This window comes from Acomys minous (genome assembly GCF_964271855.1).
Source record: "Acomys minous genome assembly, chromosome: 20".
In the NCBI taxonomy this organism is placed as follows: Eukaryota; Metazoa; Chordata; class Mammalia; order Rodentia; family Muridae; genus Acomys; species Acomys minous.
The window spans coordinates 21775085-21794643 of NC_140502.1; the positions used below are offsets into that span (position 1 = coordinate 21775085).

At 52.5% G+C, this 19559-nt stretch overlaps 1 protein-coding gene across 1 annotated transcript in view; it reads right to left on the reverse strand.

The window, feature by feature from the left end:
• POU2F2 (POU class 2 homeobox 2) overlaps window positions 1–8833 on the reverse strand; it is a 91709-nt gene extending 82876 nt beyond the window's left edge. The window contains exon 1 of the mRNA XM_084771528.1: window positions 8671–8833. The gene's annotated coding sequence lies outside the window, so the exon portion shown is untranslated. The remainder of the gene's footprint in view (window positions 1–8670) is intronic.
• Between the last annotated feature and the right edge of the window lie 10726 nt (window positions 8834–19559).

Sequence of the window (19559 nt, forward strand, 5' to 3'; positions counted from 1 at the left end):
CACAGTGAGGGAACGTGGCTTCGAGGACTTTTCAGAGAGACAGAGACAGAAAGAGAGAGAGAGAGAGAGAGAGCGCCCAACACTTGGCGTGAACAGCCTTTCCTTTACAACCTGTGGGTCACAACCGCCTTGGAGGTCAACCAACCGTTTCACAGGGGTCGCCTAAGACCATCAGAAAACAGAGATATTTACATCATGACTGACAACAGTAGCAGAATTACAGTTGCGAAGCAGCAGCAAAAATAATCCTATGGTTGGGGGGTGGGGGGGTCACTGCAACATGAGGAACTGTATTAAAGGGTCGCAGCACCAGGAAGGCTGGTGTTACACGTGACCCACACCAGTGAGCGTCTCCCTCCCCGACCCCCCCAGCTCCCACAGTCCTCCTCTCCCCTAGATGCCACCGCGGGCTTATAGCTAACTATCCACTATGGTTCTGTCAAGGCTGGTCCCCGTGGGGGCGCGGAGTGTGGTCCGTGAACCGCCGTTTCATTTCCCCAGAATCTAGGACGAGGCCTGATCCACGCCAGCACTCACAATGTGTGCAACAAGGAAAATAAGTTTTCTGGCTTAAGCATCCACCTATATTCATTTCCCTGCAATGGGATGAGGAGGAGGCGAGACCGGATGGTGTCTGCGTACTGTAACTCAGTGTGTCCTGTTTGGTCACCACGAGCGCTGAACTAGCCAGTGTGCGCTCAACAGGCCCGTGGGCTGGAATTTCACCACGTTTCGGCATTTGTCTTTGTACAATCACTGTGGAAGAAGACACTCCACACTGAGGGGCATGCCGGTGTTTTGGCATTCGTCTGGTCTTACTTGCCTACATAGACATCTGGGTTGTCATAACCTTGGACACAGGCTCCCCAAATCCCGTGTGTCCATCTCAGCATCTCTGTAGACACACACACAGATGTCTGTGTGGATGGGCTGCCCTAGGACTTGCACGTTTTTCTAAGAGACTCTCCAACCACACTGGTACCTGGGTCAGAGCCCGTGGCTACACGCGTTCGCAGCGCACATCGGTTTTCGGTTCTCTTTTCTTGAGATGGGGTTTCATGTAGTCCCGACTGGCCTTGAACTCTCGGGGTAGCCAAGGTGCTGGGATCATAGGCATGAGCCGCTGTGCCTGCTTTGTGTGGCACCGGGGGATCAAACCCAGGGCCTTGTGCAGCGAGGCAAGCACCCTATCTGACTGACAAACCTGTCATCTGTCCTAGAATCTAAGATGCCTCCCTATTCCAGAGCCCAAGCCCACGTCTGCATGTGCATGCATTCAAGACTCTTGTCCAGTTTAGAAGTGCATAATGTGTGAGTGTGTGAGTGTGTGTGTGTGTGTGTGTGTGTGTATTATAGACATGTGTAACCTGTGTGCCTTTCTTCCTCCAGCTGCTACTGTCTTCCCAGTCTGAATTAAAGCACCTCCTATCTTGCTCACACACACACACACACACACACACACACACACACACACACACACACACCCGTGCTCATATGCACCGTGTGGACGGGGAGGGGGGGGGCCCCCCGGTGCCCGGTGTCAGCAAGCTCCCGTGTCACAAGGTTAATTTCTCCGCAGCCAGGCAGACTGGGCCCTGAGGGGAGCTGTGGGGGAGGGGCTGGTCCCCACAGCCCCTCTGATAAATATGTATTTGGGACTGCTGTGCTCAAAGGTCATGGTGGTGGTGGTGGGGGGGGTTGGCGTGGAGGAGGGGAGTGGTCTGCACTGTGCTGGGCTACCGCGCATCCCAGCCGAGCCCAGGGTGGCTCGTACTGACCTCCCCGCAGAGGGGTGAGGGGTTTCAGAGAGATGTCCCTTTCCTTCTGGTCTGCCCCACCCCACCCATGGCCATATCCAGAGGGGGATAGTTGTGGACACAGATATTCAAACGCTAAAGCAGGAAAGCATGTAACACGCCCCCCCCCCGCACCCACCCCACCCCCACTAACCTCCCGCTAGCCAGAGACGGGAACAAACAGATGCACAAAGCCGACCTCGTGGACCACCGATTGCGTGGAGAGTTGAGGGTACGGAGCCAGACTCCGTCTTCCCCCAACCCTAGCCTTCACACCAACACATGTAAATGTATACAGTACACACCAACATTTATATAGGCACTCACGGGTATACAGTGGGAAAGGCCCCTGCACAGTCAGTACACACAGAGAGACACAAAGGTACCCCCGGTTCCAACCTTTAAAAAAACGTCCCTAAGCACTTTCTAGGTGGGCTATGCATACATGCAAGAATGAGTGGCCAAGAGGGCTGAAAGACACAAACTTCTACGGAGGGAGACAGACACAACACCTGCAGGTTAAGTGTGCAGAGCACCCATGTGCACAGGCCAGCGCACCCTCACACATACAAAGACCCCAAGACACCTACGCCCGGTGGGACGCAGCACACATGGTGGAGCCAGGTCAGAGAACCCACCCTGCGGCACCAGAGCCTGCCCCGGCCCTTTCCCTACAGAGGTGGGAAAAGGCTGCCTGGTCTCCCGGTCTCTGCCCACCCCCCAAGCTTCAGCCAAATGCGCCATCATTTGTCCAGCCCTGAGTCACATCAATTGTAGAGCCTCCCCTCGTCGCTGACCAGCCATCTCGGCCATCAGCGGCCTCGGCCATTAGCCGGCTCCTGTGCTTGGGCCTGCATTTGTTGGATCTCCCTTACCTGGCAGAACCATCCAGACCATCGGAGCCCTTTCGGGGGTCTGCCTGACTCTTTGCTCAAGGGAAGCCGATGTACCCTGTTGTGTGACCCTCGGCCCATGCCTCAGGGCGATGCCCCCCCCTCCCCAGCACACTGCTCAGGCTGTCATCCTTCAATGACCGCTAGCCACAGTGGTTGTGGTGTGTTTGAGTGTGTGTGTGTGTTTGAGTGAGTGTGTGTGTGTGTGTGTGTGTGTGTGTCTGAGAGAGAGAGAGAGAGAGAGAGAGAGAGAGAGAGAGAGAGAGAGGAGGTTAGGATGTCAGCAGTTGTAGTTAAGAGTCAAAGGGTACATGAGTATATGGTTTTGCATATGGGAGGTAGAATTCATATTTCATGTGTGCATGTATGCATCTGCGCGTGTGTGTGTGTGTGCGCGCGTGCATGAGTGGCTTAGTTGTGGAAGTGCTTAGGTACATCGGTCTGTGTGTGATGGGGGGGTGGAGGGGGAGAGGGCCTCTCTGTCTTAGGCATGGAGGGGCCGTGCCCCCGTAGATGCCGCTTTCTTGAGAGGTTGTGGACAAGTGGAGTGTGTCTCTCAGACTCTGTGGCTTGTGTTTGTGAAAGTGACAGATGCCGCCTCCCTGGCCTCACGGCGGTGGTGCGGATTAAGTCCGCGAATGCCACATGAGTCCACGCCCAGGGTGGGGGAGGGTCCCCGGCCTACTCTGAGGCTCTCACATGTGTGGGCCACAGCCCTGACTTGTTACAGGATCCTGGGGCAGAGGCTTAAGCATCCCTGCCCCTCTCTTTTCTCGAAGGGACGTTTTAAACTGACACCAGGATGTGTGTTCCTGTTGGTGCACACGCATGAGCACACTCATGTTCACACATGACAGTTCCTGGGTGTCCAAGAAACACCGTGGTGAGCTGTGTGCGTGCGTGCACGCGCACATCCCATAGAAGAGGCCTTGCCATAGGAGACCAAACTCGGGTCCCCAGTAGCAGGCCTCCAATGATGGCTGCATCCTCCCCACCCGCCTTGGCCATCTTGATGCCCTTCCCCACCCCAATCTCCTAGCTGGGATCCATTTGTTCTTTTTTGTGCTCACAGCCAGGCACCACGCTGGGAGTTAGTGTAGGGCCAGGAGAGGTGAGGTTTGAATCCAGGCCCAGGAGAATCAGCGGCTGGTGCCTAACTGTTAGTTTCAGGTCAAGGGTAATTATGCTACCATCCTAATTTACCCTGGCGGATTTTACTGGACCTCATTCACCTATTGATTCACGCAACTCAACAAATACCTATGGAACACAAGGCTTTTGTACGGGGAGAGGGGAAGCCGGCACCTCAGGACTCCTTCTGAAATTCCTTCTGGGGAAACCAGGGGCCCTGAGACTCTAGTGAAGATGGGGAAGGAGAAAGTGGTCCCATCCGGGGGCTCACCAGGCAGGACCGGAGGACCCTGGAACTCCTCTATAAACCTGTCTTTGAACTGGCCCAACCTAAACCATCTGACCACGCTGGTCCGACCTCCTCGTTTTTTGTTTGTTTTGTTTGTTTTTTTTTCCAGCTTTCCTCTCATGACAAAAAGCAAGACCCACTCCTTCGAAACCCTCACGGAGGAGTCACGTAAGGCATCCATCCACCTGACACGCCCTGGGAGACAGGTCTATGGTCTCCTGGGCCAGGGAGGAGTGGGGGAAGGGTCCGAGCCAGCTGAGCAGGACCGGGAGAGTGGACTTCTACGAAGAACAAAGCTCGGCCACTGCCGCCAGGAGCCAAAAAACCCTTGACTCTGGCCCCCAACTAGGGGGGCTTATGGACTAAGCTAATAAGGCGAGCAGCGTCAGGCTCTTCATCTGGGAAAGAGATTACTGTCGGGGCTCCTGTGAGAGCCGGGAATGAGTGGGGGACTCACTGTTGTTGCTGTTGATGATGATGATGGTGGTGATGGTGATGATGAATAATAATAATAATAATAATAATAATAATAATAATAATAATAATAATAATAATAAAAAATGGAGAAGAAAAACATGGAAAGGAAAAAAATAAACAGTAAGTGGCACACTTAGAAAGAACAGAGCTGCTTAAGGAGGCCCCACGTGTCTGTTATTCCTCTACCAACTCTCGGTACCCTGGTTTCTCAGCCAGTCCTATCCCGATAAATCCCGGAAATTAGCCAGCTAATGCTGGAGAAGGAAACTGCTCCCTGGCACCTACCCACATCTGGCCAGCTCTCTCGGCACGGACATCTGCCACTCGCCTCCAATGGGTCATTGCCTCCCACACACATTACAACTGTGTAGCAGGGCTACAAAGAGGCCTGCCCAATGGGGTGCAAAGGGTGCATACACACACACACACACACACACACACACACACACACACACACACACACGCCCCACCGTCCTGAATGTAAGGAGGGAATGTCTGTGAACCAGGTGGGAGGTGACCAGCAACAACGTCTAGGCTTACAACCCCTCCTGTACATGCAGCCTGGGTCCAGGTGTGTGCATACAGACCTACGCGCAAGCACGGGCAGTGCGACCGGGTCCTTTCCACTGCAGTACCATCGGACACTCTGCTTTCCCTATAAAGACTGACGTACAGTGAGGCTGCTAAGGACAGCAAACAACCTTCCAGAGGGACAGTCAACAGCATGGGGGTGGGGGGAAACCCGGGTGTATACAGCTCTGGCTCTGGCTCCGAAAGCTAACGGTTGGGCCTCTGTCCAGCATCACCTACAAATCAGGAAGTAGACTGAATCTGGTTGCCAGCAACTGGAGGTGCTGTCTGAGGCCCTGATCTGATGATTCCTTCCTTTCAGGCCACCCCTCGCAGTCTCCACACACGAGGGTACTTTGTTTCTATAGAAGAGCCAAGGAAGATTTTAAGGCGGGGGGTGGGCAACTGTGGGACGGTAGATATATCCTCGTTTTGTTTTCTGGAACCCAGTTTCAAGAATGCTGTGCGACACGCCGTCAAAGCCTCCCACGTCCGTGAGCGAGCAAGGCATCCCTCTATAGTCCACCTAGACCTGGCTTCACAAAACTGCCCACCAGCTTATTCAGGACACACGGGGACACCTTCCCCCCCCCCCGCCCCCCACTCCCCGACAGTAACAATAACAACAGCTATGTGCAGAAAGGGCACTTTCACGTATGTGACTCTTAACGTGCACACGCCACGCCACGTTCAGTAGCCGCACACAAGGCTTTACTCCAAGCCGTGAGTGTCTCGCTGATGCCAGACTTAAAACACGGCCCTGCACACCCATGGATGCTTACACACACACACACACACACACACACACACACCAGAGAGGGCTTCCCAAATGCACGTAAAAACGGATGGCACACACAGACATACAAAAAAAACGTAAAGAGAGAGAGACTAGTCCAGATACATGCCAGACTCTCTCTTGCATGTGGCTCGTCACAACGGGGACACCAGACACCGCCCCCTCCCCACTAAAAACATATGTCACAATTCTATACTTCTTCTTCCTCCCTCTAAGGCTCCAGAACCCTAAGCAGTTAGCCCGTCCCGAACACCTCTTCGTTACCACGAAGGCCTTGCGCACAGGCATGCTGCCGCCATGGTCTGACTCTGGACACACCAGGCCCCCCACACACACACCATGTAGTGACTCTTCGCCTTCCCCTTATATGCTGAGGGTCGGCGGGGGGTGGGGGGGGCAGGACAAATTCACCTGTCAGGATGGCAAGAGTCTACAACTGTGGAGTTAAAAAGTAGCTGACTGGAATTTCTCTAGATCTAAGACTTACTCCTAGGTTCCATAGGCCCAACGATGGAGGAAGAAAAGTGGGGAGTGGTCAGTAGGCCACAGCCTTTCTCTTGGGATCTCTTACCTGAGACTCTAAAGCTCTATGGACCAGAAAGATGCCCTCGCACCCCGCCCCCCCGCAGTTCCTCCCCCTTATCCCTCCCCATGTCATTTTCTTTGCCCACACCCTTCTTTCTCAATGGGGCTGAGACCCACAGTCATGAACCCTCACTTAGGGTCCTCCCCACCCCCGCTGCGCTCCCGTGCCCCAGTGAGCCTTCAGCAAGACTTTTCCAGAGGACAGAAGGAAATAAGAGGTGAGCCACCCACCCCACCCCCCCAAGAACCCCAGAACAGACCCAAGCCCCCAGCTGGGGAAATGAGCACAGAGATCTCTGGGATTTGGGTGTAGAGGCTAGGGAAGTTAGGGGGTCTCTGCCTTGGCGTGGAGCCCCTCTCCCTGGCACCCTGTTCGGTGCTGATGCTGCAAAAGTGATGAATAAATGAAACTGAGGGAAGGGGGAGAAGGGATGGTGACAGGGGAAGAGTGGCAGAGAGGAGAGAATAAAATAGAGGGGGAAGGGAAAGAGAGAGAGAGAGAGAGAGAGAGAGAGAGAGAGAGAGAGAGAAGCTGGTGGGGAGAATGGAGAAAAGAAAGGGAAGGCAACCTGAGGGGCAGGAGAAGGCTGTCAGTGAGAGGGAAAACTGGAAAACAGAGGAAAGAGAAGAGAGAAAGGAGAGAAAAGAGAGTGTGAAAGGACAGGAGAGGAAGAAAGGGGAAGGAAACAAGAGGCAGCCAAAGGGGTTCCCCAAGTTACAGACTTTGCCCAAAGAGCTGAGGGGTGCGCTGCGGGCTCCCTAACATCACTCTGGGGCCCCCCACTCCCAGGCTCCGCTCTCCACCTCTCTTCAAGCCTGAGAAGCGCCACCGCCTCTCCTGGTCCCATCCCGGCTGCTTCCACTTCCCATTTCCCACCCTTCCTGCTGGCCAAGGCACCCCCGTTCCTTTCTCTCATGGCCCCCATTCCCACCCCCCCCAAGCATTTTTCTCCTTCCCGGTGCCCTTACCTCTCCCCCCCATGCACCCTGCTTGCTTCGGAGCTTCAGACAGCATCACCAACCATCGCCACACTAAACCGGCCCCCACACCCCCAGAAAGGAGGGGGGAGAGGAAAGAAAAAAAAAAAACCAGGCGATACCGCCACCAGCCCTGAACCCTATCGCCTCGTTTTCTCCAGTTACCCCTTCCTTAAATGCCGGGTTAAAATAGGGGTCCCACCCAGCCCTGGGAGCCTCTCCGAAGCGCCCGGCCAGCCAGGAGCAGATGCCACCTCGCCTCGCGTCTCCAAGCTCACTCCTTTTTGTGTTCGGTGGCCCCAGAAGCGATGTGTTTTGTTTTCAACACCTTTTTATTGGTGTGATTTCCCCCCCTTTTTTTTCCTTTTCTTTATTTTTTAGCCTTGGGGGGCGGCGACGATGAAGCGCCCGCCGCCTGTCTCTTTCGCCAGCTCCGGGGCTGTCTCGGCTCTTTCTCTAGTCTGCGCTCCTCGCCTCCCTCCTTTTTCTTCTCTGTCTCGGCTCTCGCTCATCCGTCCTTTCAGCTCCGTCTCCGCCGGCTGCCTTCTCTTTCTCCCGCTTCCCACTCCACGCCTCTTCTTTCCCCATCCTTTTGCCTTCTCTCCTTTTATTTTTTTTTCCTTCCTTCTTCACTGCTCAGTCCCCATTTTTTCCCATCCGATGCCCCCCCTCCATCTCTCCTTTGGTTCCTTCACTGCTACCAACAGCAAGCCGATCCCCCCCCCCACACACACACACATTCTCGCCCCCAAATAATAAAAATACCCAGCCAGGGGGCAAAGCCCGGGTGCGGGCGCCGGGAGGGAAGCGAGAGGGCCGGGGCCGCAGCAGCGCGGGCAGCCGGAGCGCGGTGCGGAGCGAGCGGCGCCCGCCCGGCTCCCGCCCGGAGAGCTCTCTGCAATAGGCCGAGCCGGCTGCATTAAGCTTCTTGCAATCAATAAAGCGCGGGTCAGATTATGCAAAGCGTAGATATTAATATGCAAAGTTTTAAAGATTTTTAAATGGAAGGGCGAGCGCGGCGCGGGCGGGCGGGCAGGGGCTGCGAGGGGAGAGGGAGGAAGGGAGGGCGGGCGAGCGGGCGCGCAGGCGAGCTGGGGAGAGGAGGAGGCTGCCCGCCGCCCGCCCGCCCGGCTGCGCCGCGCCGCCTTGCCTTACCGCTGCTCCCATCGGTAGGCGCCGCTGTCTTCGCCATGCGCGTCAGCTGCACGGCTCCGAGGGGATGGCCGAGGAGGAGCCGCCGCCGCCAACGCTACCCCCGCTCCCGCTCCCGCTCCCGCGCCCGCTCGCTGCCTGCTGCTGGCGCTGCTCTGGCCGCTGCTCCTCGCCTGAGCTGCCGGCGCGAGCCCAGGCGCGCGCCATCCCCGGCTCCCACCTTGTCCCCATGGCAACCCCGGGCCCAAGGATGCTCAGAGAGAGAGCGCGAGCCAGAGAGCGAGGGGGGGAGAGAGGGAGAGGGAGAGGGCGGGGAGCGCAGGGGACACGGAGGCAGGGAGAGGCCCGAGACCCACAGAGACACAGAGACACAGAGACAGAGAGATGCAGAGATACGCTGAGACAGAGACACGGAAATAAGAGAGGAGTAAGAAGTAGAGGAGGGACGCCGGCGACACAAGGGGAAGCCCTGATACACAGAGACACTCAGAGATATCAGAGACATGGAGAGATACAGAGACATAGGGAAAGGAAGAGAGGTAGTGAACAGAAAGGAACTCAAATACTCAGACAGGGAGACCCAGAGACACACAGAGACAGAGACAGAGACAGAGACAGAGATGATGATGCTCAGAGATAGAGACACAGAGACACTAAAAAAAAAAAAAACAAAAAACAAATAGATACAGCAAAAGAGAGTATGAGGAGAGATAGAGACTCAAAGGCAAGAAAGAGGCCCTGAAGCCAGAGGTACAGAGAGACACCAGAGACAAAGAGAAAGGGGAAAAAAAGCGAGGGAGGGTAGTCCAAGAGGCGGGGGGGGGGGAGAGACACAGGCAGAGAGAGGTCCAGAGATATACGGAAATACACAGACTCAGAGACGGGGGAGTGGGACATGAGACAGGGACCATAAAGATAGAGAGAGGCAGCAAGAGCCACAGAGACACCCAGAGACAAAGAGAGAAGGAAAAGAGGTCCATGCAAGGGAGAGATAAGAGGCCGGAAATCAGCACAGAAACGGAGCCCCCACGGAGACAGAAATACAGCCTGAGCCATAGGGAGAGACCCCCAAAAGAGATGGGGGCAGAGAGGCAAGGGAGAGAAGCTAACAGGAGTCAAGAGGGGAGGTCGAGGCAGAGAGCCCCAGAGACAGGAAGTTGTAGAGAGAAGAGAGCTGGGACCAGAGGAATGAGAGGCGGGGAGAGCCAATGTCCAACACCAGAGAGACCCCAACAGAGACCAGAAGCTATGGGGACACACACATACACACAAAGGGCACAGATCGTGAAAGTTGAGAGTCAGGAAAGGGAAGCAGGTGATTAGTGGGAGGGAGGAACTAGGCACTGGGATGCTGAGAAGTAGGCAGAAAGAAAAGTATGGTCTTGGCGAGAGAGAGAGAGAGAGAGAGAGAGAGAGAGAGAGAGAGAGAGAGAGAGAGAGAGGGGGCTGAGGTCTAGAGGCATGGGCGCTCCAGAAAAGGGGGAGGCGGGGAACCTAAGGAGACACAGAGAGCGCCAGATGGAGGCCAACACTGGGAGGGGCCCTCTGGTGAACACAGCTGTGTTAGGAGAGGTTAGCCAGAGACGGGAAGAGACGCAAAGTCCAAAGGGGAGACTTGGGCGAGAGACAGGGCACTGGGTACACGGACGGAGCCCAGAGAAAGCTGGAAGCGGGCAAGCTGGGATGACAGCAGACCCCAGGGGGGTGACAAGCAAGGGGACACTGAGAGGAGAGGGCTGTGGGGGGGGGGGAGAACATGAGGGTAGGGGACAATGAGACGGGGGAGTACAATATGCCTCTGGGAGAGACCTGAGAAGAGGAGGACAGAGCCCGGAAGAGCCATGGAGCCGGAGTTGGTTCTCCCTGGGTCAGCAGAGGGCTCAGGGCTTCCACCCCCTGCTGGCCGGGGCGTGGAGGTTCCGGAAGGTTCAGGAAGAAGGAGGATAGACCTGGGAAGGGACGCTGCGGAAGGGAGGAAGAGGAGGCCAGCAGCGGGCACGCGCTGCGCGCACCCTCGGCTATTAGCCGCAGCCACCACCCTCTGCTTTGTTACCGAGAAGTTTCCTTCCCACCCACCCCACCCCCCAGCCCCGCATGTATACTAAGTGTGCGCACTGGATCCTTGCGGTTGCGAGAAAGATAAAAAAAAAAAAATCACACCACCAACCCCAAACTGCCCACATGTACAGAGGAGGCTCCCGGGACCTACACTGCAAGCGCAGTTCCTAACAGAAATAAATACAGGAAACACCTACCCCGCGGGCGAGCAGAGTAAGTACCTGGGACCCGCGGCGCGTGTGCGTATCAGACAGCGAGCTACTCACTACTCCCTGTACCAAGCGGCCCCGTGGGACTCACGAGGTGTGCGCGGAAACAAAACGGGGCGCAAGAACCATCTGCCCCTTGCGCACAAAGTAGGCACCGCGTCTTACTTCGGCAGTATATGCGCAATCACTTTAAGAGCGCCGGCAGAGGAGACTCTGTGGTGCGGGAACAGCGCAAATAAATAGGCCAGTCCCCCCCCAGCCCCACCTGCACACTAATTATGTGAGCCCTCAGAGTATTACCATAAGGGACGCGGAGCCACCTGGTGAGTTAGGTGTGAATGCCAGCACTTGAGAAATGCAAGCGTGGGAAATCAGGACTTCAAGACCGGGATCAGCTACGCGGCAAGTTCAAGTCCAGTCTGGACTACATGATCCCCCACCCCCATCTCAAACAAAACAAGAAGAAAAAAAAAAAAAAAAGGAAAGCGCCACAGGGAATGGAAATAGAGCTTGCACAAAGCCCTGGCTTTGATACCCAGAACTAGCATACACTACATTAGTGGTTTAAAATTTCAAATGTAGGGACCGGATGGTTGAGTGAGTAAATGTCCTTTTCAGGCAAGCCTGGTGACCTGAGTCTAGTCCTCAGAATCCATGTAAAGGTAAAAAGAGAGGTCCACAACCTCCACACTTGTACACACAGGCACACACTAATAATAATTAACTTGTTTTTTTTTTTTAGATAGGGTTTCTCTGTGTAGCCTTGGCTGTCCTGGAATCACTCTGTAGACCAAGCTGGCCTTGAACTCACAGAGATCCACCTGCCTCGGCCTCCCGAGTGCTGGGATTAAATTAAAATTAATTTAAATTTAAATTTTAAAAATCTTAAATCAGGGGCTGGAGAAATGGCTCCTGGGTTAAGCACACTGTCTGCTTTTCCAGAGGTCCTGAGTTCAGTTCCCAGCAACCACATGTTGGCTCATAACCATCTATAATGAGATCAGATGCCCTCTTCTGTCATGCCGGCATACATGCAAATGGGACACTCGTATGTATAAATAATTTTTTTAATTTAAATGCTTTTAAATTTATTGATTCATTTTGGTTTTTCGAGACAGGGTTTCTCTGTGTAGCTCTGGCTGTCCCGGACTCACTTTGTAGACCAGGCTGGACTCGAACTCACAGAGATCCACCTGCCTTTTCCTCCGGAGTGCTGGGATTAAAGGCGTGCGCCACCACGCCCAACTAAATGCTTTTAAGTTAAAAACAAAAGAAACAAAACAAAAACTAAACTAAATAAGTAAAACAAACACTGAACTCCACATAGATATACCCTGCTGATTCACAGGTACCTTCTAGAAGCGAAATTCCAAGACATGGAAGAGATCAGGGGTGTGTTACTCTCTGCTGTTCCCTCCACAGCACATGGGTTAGGGACCACCTCCCTAAGAATAGCCAAGTCTTATAGTTACATATACAACAAGCAGGCACTCAACACATAAGCCCTGGATCTGTGAACTGAAGAAATGTCATGTGACAGGAGCTCAGCACTGCACGCTTTCTGGACAGCCTACATGCGACCCATGCTAAACACCGTATGGTTTCTGGACTGAGTACATTGTCTATGGCCCGCGAGCTACATCTGACTAGCATCTCTTTTGGAGGGGGTTAGCGTCTAAATATTGTTTAGTGCGCATGCGTGTGTGTGTGTGTGTGTGTGTGTGTGTGTGTGTGTGTGTATGTACTGCAGGTACATATAGATGTGAGGGTACTTGTGTTGTGCTCATAGAGGACTTTCCATATCTTTCAGGGTCTGATCATTTTGTTTCGGTTTGGTTTTGTGACAGGGTCTCTCACTGTCCTGGAACCCCCCGGTTAGGCCAGGCTGGATGGTTACTGAACCCCCAGCAACGCACAGTGCTCCATTTCCCCAGTGTCAGGGCTACAATATACTCAATATGGAATATGCAATATACAATATTCCCGGCTGTCCTAGAACTCGCTCTGTGGACCAGGCTGGCCTCAAAACTCAGAGATCCACCTGCCTCTGCCTCCTCGGAGTGCGGGGATTAAAGGTGTGCGCCACCGCCACCATCCAAAATGATTTGTTATTTTTTATTTGTGGGGCGGGCGTGTGTGTGTGTATTTGTGTGTACATGTGCATGGGCGTGCCCTCAGAGGCCAGAAGAAGGCATTGGCTCTCCAGGAGCCAGAGTTGAGAGGCAGTTGTAAGATGTCTGATGTGGGAACAGAAAAGAACAGCAAACCACATTCTTCTTCTTCTTCTTCTTCTTCTTCTTCTTCTTCTTCTTCTTCTTCTTCTTCCTCTTCTTCCTCTTCCTCCTCCTCCTCCTCTTCTTCTTCTCCTTTTGTTTTTTTGTTTTTGGTTTTGGTTTTCGAGACAGGGTTTCTCTGTGTAGCCTTGGCTGTCCTGGACTCACTTTGTAGACCAGGCTGGCCCCAAACTCACAGCAATCCTCCTGCCTCTGCCTCCCAAGGGCTGGGATTAAAGGCGCGCGCCACCACCGCCCAGCAGCAAGCACTCTTAACCACTGAGCCGCCTCTCCAGTCCTAGGGGTTAGTTTAGTTGAAGCAGCTTTACACAGTAACCCAGCAGCTTAGGCCAGCCTTCAATTCACCTCAAACCTCTTGCCCCACCCCCCACCCTCCCCACCCCCCCTACCCCACCCCCACCCCCATCTCCTGAGTGCTTGAATTGCTGGCACAAGCCACCATGCCTGGCTTAGTGTCCCTCTGTGTCTCCATCTGTCCCTGTGTGTTTTGCTTAAAAATCTTTTATAATATATCTATTTTTATTTGATGTCCATTGCTGCTTGGCCTGCATGGATGTCTACGTGAGGAAATCGAATCCACTGGGACTTGAGTTACATACAGACAGTATAAGCCACCGTGCGGTTGCTTGAAACCTAGCCCAGGTCCCTCAGGCAGAGCAGCCAGTGTCCTCGAGTGCGAGCCAATGAATGCAGGCAATGGCATTCCTCTTTTATTTACAAAAGGAGATTCCACAGGAGATGGGAGCAAGCCCTGGGTATACCCCTCGTCCTAAATTACCCCTAGGGGGTCCTTGCACCCTGAGCAGATTCCAGAACACACAGGATGTCAGGCATGCTGGCTGCAACACAGCATGGGCATGCCGCATTGGTCTGAGAAAGCCCTACTTCCAGAAGCATCCTATTCCTCAAAGGGCTGTGCGTGCGTCTAAGAGAGAGGCGCCTCTCTGTATGCTGGTTGCACAAGCACACAGCCCTTCCTAGGTGAGGGGACTTGTGTGCACAGCTCTCACACTGTCTTCCTTCTGGTTTTTGTTTGTTTTGTTTTTTGTTGTTGTTCTGGTTTTGTTTGTTTGCTTGTTTGTTTGGGGTTTTCTTTTTGGTTTTTTGTTTTTCAAGATAGGGTCTCCCTGTGTAGCCTTGGGTGTCCTGGACTCACTTTGTAGACCAGGCTGGCCTCGAACTCAGAGATCCACCTGCCCCTGCCTCCCGAGTGCTGGGATTAAAGGCGTGCGCCACCACGCCTGGCCTCTCTCTTCATTCTCTGGTTTCACATTTCAGAAGCATATGCAAAAATACCAGGTATCCCAGGCGTATGAATTGGCTCAGCAGATTAAAGGAGCTGGCTGTGGAGGTCAGGTGATCTGAGTTTGATTCCCAGAACCAACTCAACAGAAGCCATCCTCTGGGGGTGGAGATACGGTTCGGGGGTCGAGAGCACCCGGCAGTTCTCTAAGAGGGACCTGGCTTCTATTCTCAGCACTCACATGGTGGCTTCCAACCATCTGTAATCCCAGTTCCAGGGAATCCAGTGCCTTCCTCTGGCCTCCCCAGGCACCAGGAACACACGTGGTACACAGACGTACATGCAGGCAAAACACTCAAGCACATGAAATAAATTTTTTTAAAAAATTCTTTGTAATATACAATGTATACAATGTGCAATTTCCTGTAAGCTATGTTCTTTTCGTTCTTTTTTTTTTAAGATGGGGGGAGGGCGGAGGGTCAGAGGACAACTTTTAGGACACAGCTCTCTTTTCCGTCAGGTAGATGCTAAGAACTGAACTCGGGTCAGCAGACTCGGCCCCAAGCACCTTTACCTAATGAACTATTTTGACAGCCTTTCCTTCCTTTCTTGTTCCCTCCCTTCCTATTTAAAAAAAAAAAAAAGATTTATTTAGTTACTCTATGTATGTACGTGTGTGCCGTAAGGTGTGTATGTATGTATGAATGGATTGCCTTGGATTCCAGGCCAGCCTGTACTACAGTGGCAAAAAACAAACAAACAAACAAACAACAACAACAACAAAAAACAAGCCAGATGTGGTGATGCACACCTGTAAATGCAACATTTGTGAAGTGGAGACAAGAAGGTCATCATCAAGCTGGGCGTGGTGCCGCAGGCCTGGAATCCCAGCACTCGGGAGGCAGAGGCAGGTGGATCGCTGTGAGTTCGAGGCCAGCCTGGTCTACAAAGCGAGTCCAGGACAGCCAAAATAACATAGAGAAACCCTGTCTCTAACAAACAAACAAAGAAAGTCGTCATGAGTTTGAGGATAGCCTGGGCTACATATCAAGTCTCTCTCTCTCCACAAAACAAAACAAGCAAACAAACCCTGAGGTTTCCTGTGTGTGTAAGATTCCATATTGTAAAGCAACTCTACCCATATATAATGCTAGGCAATAGCACTATGGTAACAGAAAAACAGCTCCGTCTCTGAAGAGGGCTGGGGTAGAAGTAGGGGACCCATAGCAACAGGGCGGTGAAAGAGGTCCAGGCTCATGGAAACATTTTGTATCGAGGACACGGTGGTTACACAACTCTGCGCCCATGTGTGAAAGCACATCAAACTATACCTATATCTAACAAGTTAAAACTGGTGAGTGTTGCTCTGCCATGGCTTTGCACACTTGTAATCCCAGCACTTGAAAGGCAGAGACAGCTGATCACTGTGAGTTCAAAGCCAGCCTGAGAATATCTTCCCTCTCTCTCTCTCTCTCTCTCTCTCTCTCTCTCTGCCCATCCCTCTATTTCTCTCTACATTTCTTTCTCCACTATGCAATTTTGTTTAAAACTGGAGAGTTTTTGGTTAAGTGAGATGGCTCAGTTGCTTGTGTAGTTGGTTGGGTTTTTTGTTTTGTTTTGTTTTGAGACAGAGTTTCTCTGTGTAGCCCTGGCTGTCCTAGACTTGCTTTGTAGACCAGGCTGGCCTTGAACCCACAGAGATCCACGTGCCTCTGCCTCCCGAGTGCCGGGATTAAAGGCGTGAGCCACCACCATCTGGCTCTGCTCAAGATGGCTCAGTTGCTGAAGGTGCCTGACGTGAGTTGAGTCTCAGGGCCCACATGGTGTCAGGAAATAACAGAGTCCTGCACACTGTCCACCAACATCACAAGCATGCCATGGTATGTGTACACTGCCTAAGTTTAAAAAAAAATACAATAAATTTTAACTTGGTGACATTGAGGCCATAAAATTATACTGTGTGATGGAAGGCTTCTGGAAAGCCCTGGCACCTTAGATAAGACGTGAACAGGAGGGTGTTCCCCAGGAAGTAAGAGCAGTTGCCAAACATGGTGGAGGACACCGTAAGTCTAGCGTTTGGTGGGTAAGGTAGGAGGCTCAGGCCAGTGATCCAGGCTGCTTGGGAAGCTGAGGCAGAAGGATTGTAAGTTAGTCCAAGAGTCTGTGAAGGAGACATAAACCTGTTTTTGTTATGATCCCAAGTGTGGGATGGGGAACGGTCTTGTGAGAGAACAGGTGAGGTTAATCCACTAGAAGACCAACCACCTCGTGCAGGAGCTTGATTGTTGCCAGCCGAAAAGATCCCGTGAGCAGACTCTGGGAGGGGATACATAAGTGAGCCAGAAACAAGAGACAGGGCTTTGGAGACTTGGGACAGTTTTCGCTGTTCATAGCTCCACTTTGAGACGCTCCTAGAGAGAACCGCTGGAGGGAAGGCTTTGGGGCTCTGGGCTCCTGCTGAGGTCCCGGGTTCTGGTTACTCCAGGTTCCAGCAGAAGAAATCCTGCTGATTACGCCAGGAGAATCGTTCCTCGGAACTGATATCCTTACGGTTTTGTTATTGTGTTCTCTAATCTCCTTTTATTATCATTTAGGTTAGTCGGGTTATGAGTGACGTATGCTCGGTTAATAAGTTCATAATAAAATATATTTGCTAAGAAAATGGAGCCTACTGGGGGCTGGAGAGATGGCTCGGAGGTTAAGAGCACTGACTGTTCTGCTGTTCTTCCAAAGGTCCTGAGTTCAATTCCCAGTAACCCCACGGTGTCTCACAACCATCTATAATGGAGGCAGAGGCAGGAGGATCGCTGTGAGTTCGAGGCCAGCCTGGTCTACAAAGTGAATCCAGGCCAGCCAAGGCTACACAGTGAAATCCTATCTCAAAAACCAAACCAACCAAACAAACAAAAAACATAATAAATGGGAGAAAACTAAACACAAGAAAGAAAAATTAACTGATTAGCTAAAAGCTAAGAGTGTAGCTGGATGACAGCAACTTGGCTAACATTCACACGGCCCTGAGCTCGCTCTGTGCACCAAAAGGCAGAGGCTAAAAAGAGAAAGACTGTCTTAAAATATCCTTGGCTACATAGTAAGTTCAAGGCCAGCCTAAGAGTTCTGGCTCTTCCAGATGACCCAGGTCTGATACCCTCCACCTCCATGGGGGTTCTCAAACATCTGTAACTCTAGTTTCAAGGGATCTTGCATCCTCTTCTGGCCTCTGCAGGCACCAGACCCAATGTCTCTCTGTCTCTCTCTCTGTCTCTCTCTCTCTCTGTCTCTCTCTCTCTCTCTCTCTCTCTCACACACACACACACACACACATAGGCAAAACACCCATACACATAACATTTTTGTTAAAAAAGAATTTTTTTTTTAAAGGAAGCTGACCAGTGGTGTGGCGCACGCCTTTAATCCCAGCACTCGGGAGGCAGAGGCAGGCGGATCTCTGAGTTCGAGACCAGCCTGGTCTACAAAGCAAATCCAGGACAGCCTGGAAATCCTGTCTTGGAAATGCCTCCCTTCCCCTGCAAAAAAAAGAAAGGAAAGAAAAACAAAATAAAACAAAAAACCTGAGCTAAGGTCTTGCCTACAATCTCCCGGAGGCTAACAGGAGGCTATTCTGGGCTATGCAGCCAGACCTTGAGGGTCCTTAAGGGGGCTGGTTCCTTCAGTACTAATAATATTAATAATAGTTAATATATATATTATGGAGAAAGGTGTGGAGGAGCACACCTTTAATCCCAGAATTGGAGAAGCAGGGACAGATGAATCCCTGAGTTCAGGGCCAGCCTGGTCTACATAAGTTCCAGATCAGCCAAACAAACAAACAAAAATTTAAACAAAACAGGAGTAGAGAAAATGAAGATACAAAACCCTGGGCCACTGACCCATGGTGTCAGATAAGCTATCTGCATCCCCCAATGGCTTATGGGGGCCCTCTAAGACAGGACCGGAAACCGGCCTCACATCCACCCTAGAGAGTCTCCAGCCTTCTGTCAGCTCCCTGCACTCTGGAATGTTACCCAGCTACCATGTAGCCTCAACTGTGAACCCTCTAACCTCTGCCCACATCTGCAAGGCCGGCTGGTCGCAGTCAACTCTCTGGATTCCGTGTGGCTGCTGCCCCCTGGTGGCCGGAGTGACACAATACCAACAGCTCCACGGACAAGCCCAACCTTGACCCTTCAGGAACCCAGCCCAGGCTACTCCCATCACATTGCCTGCGCAGGCTCCGGGCCAGCCGGCTCCTTCCTTCTCAAACCCTACCTGGCTCTCCTTCTCTGCAGCGCACGACCACAACCATCTTCAGAGTGTCCCCTCAGCATCCAAGAAGCCCCACCCTCTTGGTTCTGGGCGAGCATGAATGTCCCATCTCACAGGTCATCCTAAATTGGCCTACCGCTTAGCACTCCCTCCCAGCACCCCTCCCGTGAGTGCTGAAAACACTTCCAAGTTAACACACACCAAATCTGTGCTCTCCTACCTCCAATCAAGTTAATTCCCATAGATAAATGACACCCATCCTTGCCCTTTTTCTCTTCCTCACAGCTGGTCAGGCTCAAAATTCCACCCGATTCACGAAACACTTTAATACTGAAATGTACTGAAACTGTGTGAGATGGCTTTGTACCTCTACTCTTTTTTTTTTTTTTTTTTTTGGTTTTTCAAGACAAGATCTCTCTGTGTAGCCTTGGCTGTCCTGGACTCACTTTGTAGACCAGGCTGGCCTCGAACTCACAGCGATCCACCTGCCTCTGCCTCCCGAGTGCTGGGATTAAAGGCGTGCGCCACCACGCCCGGCCTCTACTCTTAACACTGGAAAGGCTGAGGCGGGCAGGCGGAGAGCCCAAGGCTAGCCCGAGCCACATAACACGACCCTGTCACATTCACTCACTCACACACACACACACACACACACACACACACACACACAAAAGGCACCGGGTGCTGAAGGAGAGATAAACCTGTTTTTGTTATGATCCCAAGTGCGGGTCTTGTGAGAGAACAGGTGAGGTTAATCCACTAGAAGACCGACCACCTCGTGCCAGAGCTTGATTGTTGCCAGCCGAAAAGATCCCATGAACA